At 43.7% G+C, this 10206-nt stretch overlaps 1 long non-coding RNA gene across 1 annotated transcript; it reads right to left on the bottom strand.

The window, feature by feature from the left end:
- Window positions 1–885: 885 nt before the first annotated feature.
- LOC309352258 lies at window positions 886–4460 on the bottom strand. Its single transcript, XR_014161204.1, has 3 exons — window positions 3965–4460; window positions 3110–3197; window positions 886–987 (listed from the first exon to the last, which is right to left on the bottom strand). It is a non-coding gene; the product is annotated as an uncharacterized lncRNA (long non-coding RNA).
- Window positions 4461–10206: the final 5746 nt, after the last annotated feature.

Here is a 10206-nt window from a genome sequence, read left to right as displayed (position 1 = left end):
AGGAGAAATAGGAATAATAATACAGTGGTACCTTGGGTTAAGTACTTAATTCATTCCGGAGGTCCATTCTTAAACTGAAACCGTTCTTAACCTGAAGCACCACTTTAGCTAATGGGGCCTCCTGCTGCCGCTGTGCCGCCGGAGAACAATTTCTGTTCTTATCCTGAAGCAAAGTTCTTAATCTGAAGCACTATTTCTGGGTTAGCGGAGTCTGTAACCTGAGGCGTATGTAACCTGAAGCATATGTAACCTGAGGTACCACTGTAATAATAATAATAATAATAATAATAATAATAATAATAATAATGTATTAATATTATTTATACCCCGTCACTCTGGGTGGCTCCCAACAGAATATTAAAAACACAATAAAACATGAGACATTAAAAACTTCCCTAAACAGGGCTGCCTTCAGATGTCTTCTAAAAGTCAGATAGTTGTTTATTTCCTTGACATCTGGTGGGAGGGCATTCCACAGGGTTGGTGCCACCACCGAGAAGGCCCTCTGCCTGGTTCCCTGTAACCTCACTTCCCGGAGTGAAGGAACCGCCAGAAGACTCTTGGAACTGGACCTCAGTGTCCAGGCTGAACAATGGGGGTAGAGGTATACTGGAAGCTATGCTGAGAAGCCAGCTAGTTTCTCACAGCCCACAGCCCCCGTATAGCCTCCATTAAGGTAAGGAGGAGGCATGATCAGAGTTTTAAGGACACATTTCAGCCAGGCAAACACACTCCCAGAGGGTCTGAAGCAGGACTGGTGAGAGGGGTGGCCTGAGGAAAGAGGCTGTGACTGGCCTGGTGGAGTTCTAATGAACAAATAAGTACATTGTATAATGTTAAATATGGCAATCAGCATGGAAGCAGCCGCTGCATCGCACCTCACAAAACGTACCTTCACCAGTGCTCTTCCCTCCCTCCTGAGGTGACCAGGAGTCTCATGTTGACCCATGAAGCCCTAGTGGTGGCCAAGAGACTTATAATGATGAACTGGAAGAACAGAATAAAGAAATTCCTTCCAGTAGCACCTTAAAGACCAACTAAGTTAGTTCTTGGTGTGAGCTTTCGTGTGCATGCACACTTCTTCAGATACACAATATGGATCCAGAATTGGCCTCCACAGTCACTTGCGGACTCACCGCTAAGACCATGTTCATGGAAGACAATTATTGTGTATCTGAAGAATATATTCAAAACAAAATAAAAAAATTCCTTCCAGTAGCACCTTAAAGACCAACTAAGTTAGTTCTTGGTATGAGCTTTCGTGTGCATGCACACTTCTTCAGATACACTGAAACAGAAGTCACCAGACCCTTCTATATAGTGAGAAGGTGGGGAGGGGTATTACTCAGAAGGGTGGTGGGATTGGGTGATTGGCAGATAGCTGTGATGAGCCTGTTGACGACTCTTAACGACTGCAATAGGTCTTGCAGGAAAAAGCAAGGGGGGAGAAGGTGAAAAATGGCTTTGTCATGTATAATGAGATAAGAACCCCTTGCTTTTTCCTGCAAGACCTATTGCAGTCGTTAAGAGTCGTCAACAGGCTCATCATAGCTATCTGCCAATCACCCAATCCCACCACCCTTCTGAGTAATACCCCTCCCCACCTTCTCACTATATAGAAGGGTCTGGTGACTTCTGTTTCAATGTATCTGAAGAAGTGTGCATGCACACGAAAGCTCATACCAAGAACTAACTTAGTTGGTCTTTAAGGTGCTACTGGAAGGAATTTTTTTATTTTGTTTTGACTATGGCAGACCAACACGGCTACCTATCTGTAACTGAAGAATATATTGTGTATCTGAAGAAGTGTGCATGCACACGAAAGCTCATACCAAGAACTAACTTAGTTGGTCTTTAAGGTGCTACTGGAAGGAATTTCTTTATTTTGTTTTGACTATGGCAGACCAACACGGCTACCCATCTGTAACTGGAAGAACAGAGATATGATTCACCTTAATCAATGCCTTGACAGCATGACAACGTTGGCAACATATGAACGGACAGCTTATAGATGCAGACTTTCTTTGGATAAATACAATGATATCTGGAAAGAGTTTACACAGAATATATTTCTTTTTTGGTGATTGCTCATAGCCAATAATAATAATAATAATAATAATTTTTATTTATACCCGGCCCTTCCCAGCCAAGGCCGGGCTCAGGGCGGCTAACAAGCAATAATAAAAACAAGTTGAATGAATACAACTTAAAAACAAGATTAAAATACAACAATTGAAATATTAAAATATTAAAATGCAGCCTCATCACTGGAGGAGAAAGTATAATTGTCTTCCATGAACATGGTCTTAGCGGTGAGTCCGCAAGTGACTGTGGAGGCCAATTCTGGATCCACACGTCCTTCCACAGTGGGGACATAGGTTCACGGTGAGGGTTTGCCAAATGTGCCTTTCTCTTAGCATATTTCTCATCCTGGGTCTGAGCGTCTTCAAAGTCCATGACACCTTTGGTAAAGGTTGTTCTCCAATTGGAGTGCTCACAGTCCAGTGTTTCCCAATTGTCAGTGTTTATACTATATATTTTTAGATTTGCCTTGAGAGAGTCCTATAACCTCTTTTGTTGGCCACCGGCACTGCGTTTCCATTTTTTAGTTGAGAATAGAGTAGTTGCTTCGGAAGACAATAATCAGGCATCTGTACAACATGACCAGTCCAACGAAGTTGATGTTGAAGAATCGTTGTTTCGACACAGAATGTATTAGCATATGGACAATTATATTAGGTTCTTGAACATATTAGGTTATTGACTCTCCTTCCTTGGAGGTTTTAAAGCAGAGGTTAGATGGCCATCTGTCATGGATGCTTTAGCTGAGATTCCTGCATTGCAGGTGGTTGGACTAGATTTGAATAGTCTGCTTTGAAAATACGAAAGAAAGAGAGAGCAGGGAAGGTCTTGAAATTGCCTCCAAAACAGCACCCGGGCAGCAGATTCAGCAGGTACACAGACCACCCGGTTACAGTCTCCCCCTTGATGGTTTAGGTGTATGGTGCTTTGATTTAATTTATAGTAATTGCTTCTGCATTTGCATCTATTCATATGCAAAGTTTATGCAAAATTCATACCATACACAAAATTTATGCAAAAATGATACCTTCTTTTGTCCTCATTTGCTTGTTTCGTGATGCGTTCATACCCACCTCTCTGCCAATGTGGATGTGTGCACCTCAGATTTGTGCTTACTGAACAGCAACACAACACAACAAACTGAGAGGAGTGTAAGGTAAAAGGTAAAGGACCCCTGGATGGTTAGGTCCAGTCAAAGGCGACTATGGGGTGTGGCGCTCATCTCGTTTTCAGGCTGAGGGAGCCAGCATTTGTCCACAGACAGCTTATCAGGTCATGTGGCCAGCATGACTAAACTGCTTCTGGCACAACAGGACATTGTGACAGAATCCAGAGTGCATGGAGACGCCACTTACCTTCCTGCCACAGCGGTGCCTATTTATCTACTCGCACTGGCGTGCTTTCAAACTGCTAGGTTGGCAGGAGCTGGGACAGAGCAATGGAAGCTCACCCCACCGTGGGGATTCGAACCGCTGAGCCTTCCAATCGGCAAGCCCAAGAGGCTCAGTGGTTTAGACCACAGCGCCACCCACGTCCCTAGAGGAATATAAAAAGTAGCGATGCCTTTGGTGCCTCAGACGGAATCCTAAGCATCAGGTTCACCAAACTGAGTTCCATTGGAACCAATAGGATTTATGGCCAAATATGGGCAAATATTTCCCCTCTATAAGGAAGACTCCCAGTGCAGTCCTCCGAAGTAAGCCTCAATGGGTTTGACAGCACTTACTCCCAGGTGATTGTGTCTTGGATTACAGCCTCAGCATCCCTTCTGCCCCCCCCCCATGCCCCTGAGGCAGCAATCTGAACACCGAATCCACTGTGGTCAAACACTGTTATCTCAAAGTTAATAATCTGCTTTTACAAAAGCACTTGAATAGCTTACTGTTTCTGTAGAGATGACAGCGCAAGAGCTATTTCACCCAGTAGGTCTGCAAGAAAAAACATTCAGACATTCTCTGTGATGGAGCATTAGATTATTCTTTTCTTAAAAGGGAAACACTATTAAGGAAAATTTAAGCTATGGCAACTGTTAAGGTCACCGTTGGACGTTAGACGCCTTTTCTTGAAAACACAAACTCTGCGAAAGCGTCTCTCCAACCAAGAAGGGGAGAAAAAACAGTGTTTGATGGACTTAGATCTCAGTAATTTAAAAATCCTTCTGAACATGTCAGTGTGAGTTCAAAGTAGCTAAAATAGCTGCAAATGTGACGTGCTAGGAATCTGTGGCAGGGCTGAAACAATCAGAAGAGCAAACAAGTAATGATTAAACCTCTAATCAGAAGCATTATACGTTGCTGTGTTTCTCCTTGTAGCTGCAGGAAAAGATGCTGTAACAGATCTTTAAATAGAAAACCTGAGGCTAAATTCCACTTCATCTATCAAAAGCAGCTGCTAGGAGATGACCTAATTTTAGCAGCTTATCAATTCCTTAGTGCTTGTTGGTTGATGTAACTTTGATCCTCTGATGCTAGATGACTTTTTGTGCTGAATATAGCTAGAATTTAATGTGAATCTTTTGGATGGCTGCCCAGCCAGGCTGCATAATCCAAACAAAGTGGGCGGGTGGGTGGGGGAGAAAGAGCAGGACATGATTCGAGCTACTCACGTGTACAATAATACAGCCCTTACGCACGCACACATGTGCACACAGAGCCATTCATGTCGCCAAGCACAGATTTTAAATATAGTGTTCTCGGTTGGTTTCCTCTCCCCTCCCAAAGAACGCTTTGCTTTTCACATGCCAAAGACCTGAGCATTTTAGGATTTAGTTGCCGCCAAGCTGTAATGATAATTGCAGGATGCCTGTAATGAATGTTTTCCAACCAAATCATTGTCATTTCATAGGGCTGTTATTTCTATTTATGTACAGATTAGCCAATGCCTTATCAAAGGGAGAGAGAAAGGCTTTGTTTTTGCTTTTTCAGAGTAATCTGCATTGTGAAGTTCCTTTTGTCTCCCTTTCTGTCCCCCCTCCCCTTTTCATGTAGATTCTCTAACTTGTTTTTCTGTTCTTTTTCTGGCTCCTCTATAAATCCATCTGGGGCACACATGCGACTGGCTGGGCATGTAGCCGATGCTTCGCACCGACTTACATGCCCTCCCTGGCCTTATTTGTTAGTCATCAGGCCAGAGGAGGAGTTTGGTGCCCTATTTTCCCCCTTAACGTTATGAATAACATTATGTAAGGGGGGGGGGTGCAAGGCTGAGGTCAGCCTGATTCATCGCTTTCCCTCAGACCAAGGAGGCAGCTCTGTCTTCTCCCAGGATCTCTCAGGGACCGGGGCCATTTTGGGGCATTGTTGACACTGAAAAGGTCCATGACTCACTGCGTTACCTTGAACAAGTGAGCTATTACTCATTTACGTTTCTTAGTTAAGGCATGCAAATACAGTGGTACCTCGGGTTACATACGCTTCAAGTTACATATGTTAAGTTGTGGGTGAACATATCAGACGAACCAGCGATTCTTCAAACAGCTCTTGTTTATTCACAGGCCAGGACAGAACTGAACTGAAGGGTTCAGTCAGCCTGCTCCAGTACAACATTACTTCTGTCAGCTCCAGTACAACATTACTGTAACAACTTTCTAAAACTATCCAATCACTGAACGTCACTTTCGATCCCTTATTTGCATAACTATCTACAGTATCCCCCTGCTGGCCCAGGGTGAGAACTTCAGTACATAACAACATACACTTCAGGTTACAGACTCCACTAACCCAGAACTAGTGCTTCAGGTTAAGAACTTTGCTTCAGGATGAGAACAGAAATCATGCTCCGGCAGCGCAGCAGCAGCAGGAGGCCCCATTAGCTAAAGTGGTGCTTCAGGTTAAAAACAGTTTCAGGTTGAGAACAGACCTCCGGAATGAGTTAAGTACTTAACCCGAGGTACCAGTGTATAGAACTATGAGGGAACTGAAGCTCATGCAGTCCAACCCAAAACTTTTACCTGATCTGCATTTCAGCACTCCCATGAGAAAAGTTAAGGATGCAGGTGGTGTTCTGTTCTAAACCACTGAGCCTCTTGAGCTTGCCGATTGGAAGGTCGGCAGTTCGAATCCCCATGACGGGGTGAGCTCCCATTGCTCTGTCCCAGCTCCTGCCAACCTAACAGTTCAAAAGCACACTCCCTAGCATCCCACTGCCAGAGGATTGCCTCCTTCCATTCACCAGTTTGCCTCCTGCAAGTGGCAGAAACCTGGGCAGTGCTGAATGTCACATCCATTGCCAGGTGTGTCCTGCTGGAAACAGAAAAGGGCTTTCCCCTTGGCCTGCCTTTGTATCCACTCAGCTGCCAAGTGCTTTTGTGACATCACAAGAAACCCACAGCCAATTGCAACAGCTGGGGAGGCATCATCTTCATTGCTTTGAGCCTCACAATGGCGGGTGGACCTATCAGTGATTGTGTGCTTGTTTATTCAGGAAGCGGGTGGCACTGTGGTCTAAACCACCAAGACTTTTGGGCTTCCCAATAAGAAGGTCAGCAGTTCGAATCCCCGCAACGGGGTGAGCTCCCCTTACTCTGTCCCAGCTCCTGCCAACCTAGCAGTTCGAAAGCATGCCAGTGCAAGTAGATAAATAGGTACCGCTGCGGCGAGAAGGTAAACAGCGTTTCTGTGCACTTTGGCTTCTGTCACGGTGTCCCGTTGCGCCAGAAGCAGTTTAGTCATGCTGGCCACATGACCTGGAAAGCTGTCTGTGGACAAATGCCAGCTCTCTTAGTCTGAAAGAGAGATGAGCACCGCAACCCCACAGTCATCTTTGATTGGACTTAACTGTCCAGGGGTCCTTTACCTTTACCTTTTTATTCCCATGAGAACAACTCACACAGCGTGTGTACTTCATGAGAGTGTGTGGTGAGAACAGTCTTCTCTATGCTATTGTGCTCCAGAGATTTGTTGGGTTAGTTACATTTTATTTTGGTATTTTGTTTTACTGTTATTTATTATTTTTTTGTTAGTTTTTTATTATCTATCTATATCTATCTATCTATCTATCTATCTATCTATCTATCTATCTATCTTTCTATCTGTCTATCTATCTATCATCTATCTATCTATCTATCTATCTATCTTTTGGTACTGTACAATTACCTTTCCCCTTTTGTCTTCCTATTGTAGCAGCAGAGCTAAATTTCATGACCACCATTAAATTTTCCCAGAATGCCACATATATTTATTTTTTATTCACCATTCCACATGTGTCTCGTGATGTGCAAAACTCAATAAAACAGCTTAAAAAAACACAGAAAATAACATGATATAAAATTTAAAGCAGCACAATGTAGTCTCTATTCTCTCTCTCTCTTTTAGTTTATTTATTTGGTTTTTCAGTTTAAAGTTTTACAATCACATACAACATAAAAACAAGATTTCAAAGAATCGCCTGGACTTCCCTCCTCTCTTTTGCTAATCGTTTCCTCCTGCATCTTTTATGATAATCCATATATTTTACATCTCCATTATGTCCAAAATTCACCATTACACTACAAGTGTTATTCCAATCCTACTAATGGTTTTTAAGATAAATTATAAATTTTCCCTATTCCTTATTAAAATTTTGGTCTTCCTGATTTCTGATTCTTCTGGTCATTTTAGCCATTTTGGCATAATACATCAGCTGCATCTGCCATTCTTCTCTAGTCAGGACTTTATCTTCTTTCCATCTCTGGTCCAGTGACATCTGCGCAGCCATGGTCGCACACAGAAATAGTCTTTTCTGCTCCTTTGGTATTTTGGCACCTAAAAAGTAGTCTCTATTCTCTCCCTTTAGTGATGTATGGAAGTAAGAGCTGGACCATAAAGAAGGCTGATCGCCGAAGAATTGATGCTTTTGAATTATGGTGCTGGAGGAGACTCTTGAGAGTCCCATGGACTGCAAGAAGATCAAACCTATCCATTCTTAAGGAAATCAGCCCTGAGTGCTCACTGGAAGGACAGATCCTGAAGCTGAGGCACCAATACTTTGGCCACCTCATGAGAAGAGAAGACTCCCTGGAAAAGACCCTGATGTTGGGAAAGATTGAGGACACAAGGAGAAGGGTACAACAGAGGACGATATGGTTGGACAGTGTTCTCGAAGCTACCAACATGAGTTTGACCAACCTGCGGAAGGCAGTGGAAGACAGGAGTGCCTGGCATGCTCTGGTCCATGGGGTCACGAAGAGTCAGACACAACTAAACAACTAAACAACTAAACAACAACAAATTTTCTCCCCTGGCTTTCTCACAGAAAAAGATGCTCGGCGGCCATCTGTCATGGATGCTTTAGGTGAGATTCCTGCATTGCAAGGGGTTGGTCTAGATCAGGGCTGGATTTAGGTTTGATGAGGTCCTAAGCTACTGAAGGTAACGGGGCCCTTTATATGTCCAGCTGTCCTTTGTCAACAACAAATTGTCACTGTTTTTTGTGTTGAATATATGCTATATGGTAATTTGCGTGGACAGGCGGAGTCCCCAGATCCCGAGCGGTCCCCCCCCATCATGTGGAATAATGACTCAAGACAACGTGCTATGGGATTAAATTGGCCACAACTTTATTAAATTTCAAATGTGGGTAGACCTTGACTCAGGCATTGGGCGTTCTCCCTCCCCAGTCCCCAGCCGGGGACCTAGGGAGCATCAGGGTTATCCCCTAACATATGTTCAAGCAGAGATAGCCGCCCCTGTTACGCCGCCACTGCAGGGGAGAGCAATGACGACCTTTCGGCGTACGGTCAAAGTCTCCCTTCAGAAACCCCTTTAACGGGGAACCCTGGTATCGCCGCCACAAAGAGGAAGATGGACTAAAGGATTCCGCCCAAGGCCTGATACCACCAAAGTTGCGACGTTTTGCTACGGGAAAGGCAAAACCTGCCAATGCAGGGAAATTCCTTTCCGGCCCTTTAACAGCGACCTTAACGTAGCAGCGCCCGCATACCTGTGAAGAAAAGTTCACCTGCAAAACCTGTGAAGGAAAGTTAACCTGCAAAATAAGACATTAACTGAGGGTGGGTAGGGTGGGAGAAGCTCTGGAGCCAAGTGAGGATTCCCAGGTAAGATCCTCCCTCTATTGTGTGGGCAGGTAATCCCTCCCCTATCTGGCCTGGTCTCCTTGGCAACGCTTCCCCCAGGTGGGATTGGACAACTGACTGAGATAGGCGGAGACCTCCAGGTATCCCACCTGAGGGAAGGCAAAGCCAAGCCTATGCTGATGGAGCCACTCCAGACCTAGGGGCCACACGCGTCCACGCAAAGGGCGCCCCCCGTTTTAAGCGGGGAGCAGTCATTATGGACCTAGTAGGTACCTAAAGCCATTTGCACATAACAAATAGGAGCCTACACAACACAAAACACTGTTGCTGTATGTTTTATTTGTTTTATTTGTTTTTTATCTTATATTTTGAAATGTACATCCAGGTGTGTGTGTTTTTCCTTCAAATTTTTTGGGGGGACCCCAAGAGAATGGGGCCCTGAGCCATAGCTTGTTTAGCTTATACGTAAATCTGGCACTGGTTTAGATAACCCTTGGGTCAAACTATATGATTCTCTAGTTCTATGTCCCAAAATTATGCAATGTTTGGGGCATTTGAGGGGAATAAAGCAGCTCTGTTATTGTTGCTGCTTGGGATAAATATGCTGTAAATGAGAGATGACTAGAAATTATGCACCTATTTGGTACTCAATGAATTCATTGACGAACAAATAAAAATGCAGCCACAGGGGCCCCGTTCAGTTCCATTTTTTATTTGTTTCGAAATGAATGCAAACACCTCATTATATGTGCCAATGGCTATCAGAGCAAATCTAGGGGATGCTAGCGGCAGCACAAAGCCTTACTTTGAACGCACAAGTTTTCACAAGTTTGGAATGGCAGCTTTGCACGCGGAGTCTAGTTCAGCTCACTGTGAAATTGCCTGTTGATTCACCTGACCTGCTGCCCGTGTTACCGCTAGTAACACTTAATATAGCACTTTGAATTCAAAAGGCCGCCATTTTCTGTTGATTTCTTCCATACAATACATATCTGCCAAATACACTCTTTATATGTATATAGCCGTAATCTTAATAATAATGATAATGAAGATGATTCTGATTCTGATAATAATAATAATAATAATAATAATAATAATAATAATAATAATAA

The sequence above is a fragment of the Podarcis erhardii genome, assembly GCF_964252035.2.
Source record: "Podarcis erhardii genome assembly, chromosome: 11".
In the NCBI taxonomy this organism is placed as follows: domain Eukaryota; kingdom Metazoa; phylum Chordata; class Lepidosauria; order Squamata; family Lacertidae; genus Podarcis; species Podarcis erhardii.
Note: the sequence above shows the minus strand (reverse complement) of the source record. Positions and strands in the feature narration are given on the sequence as shown.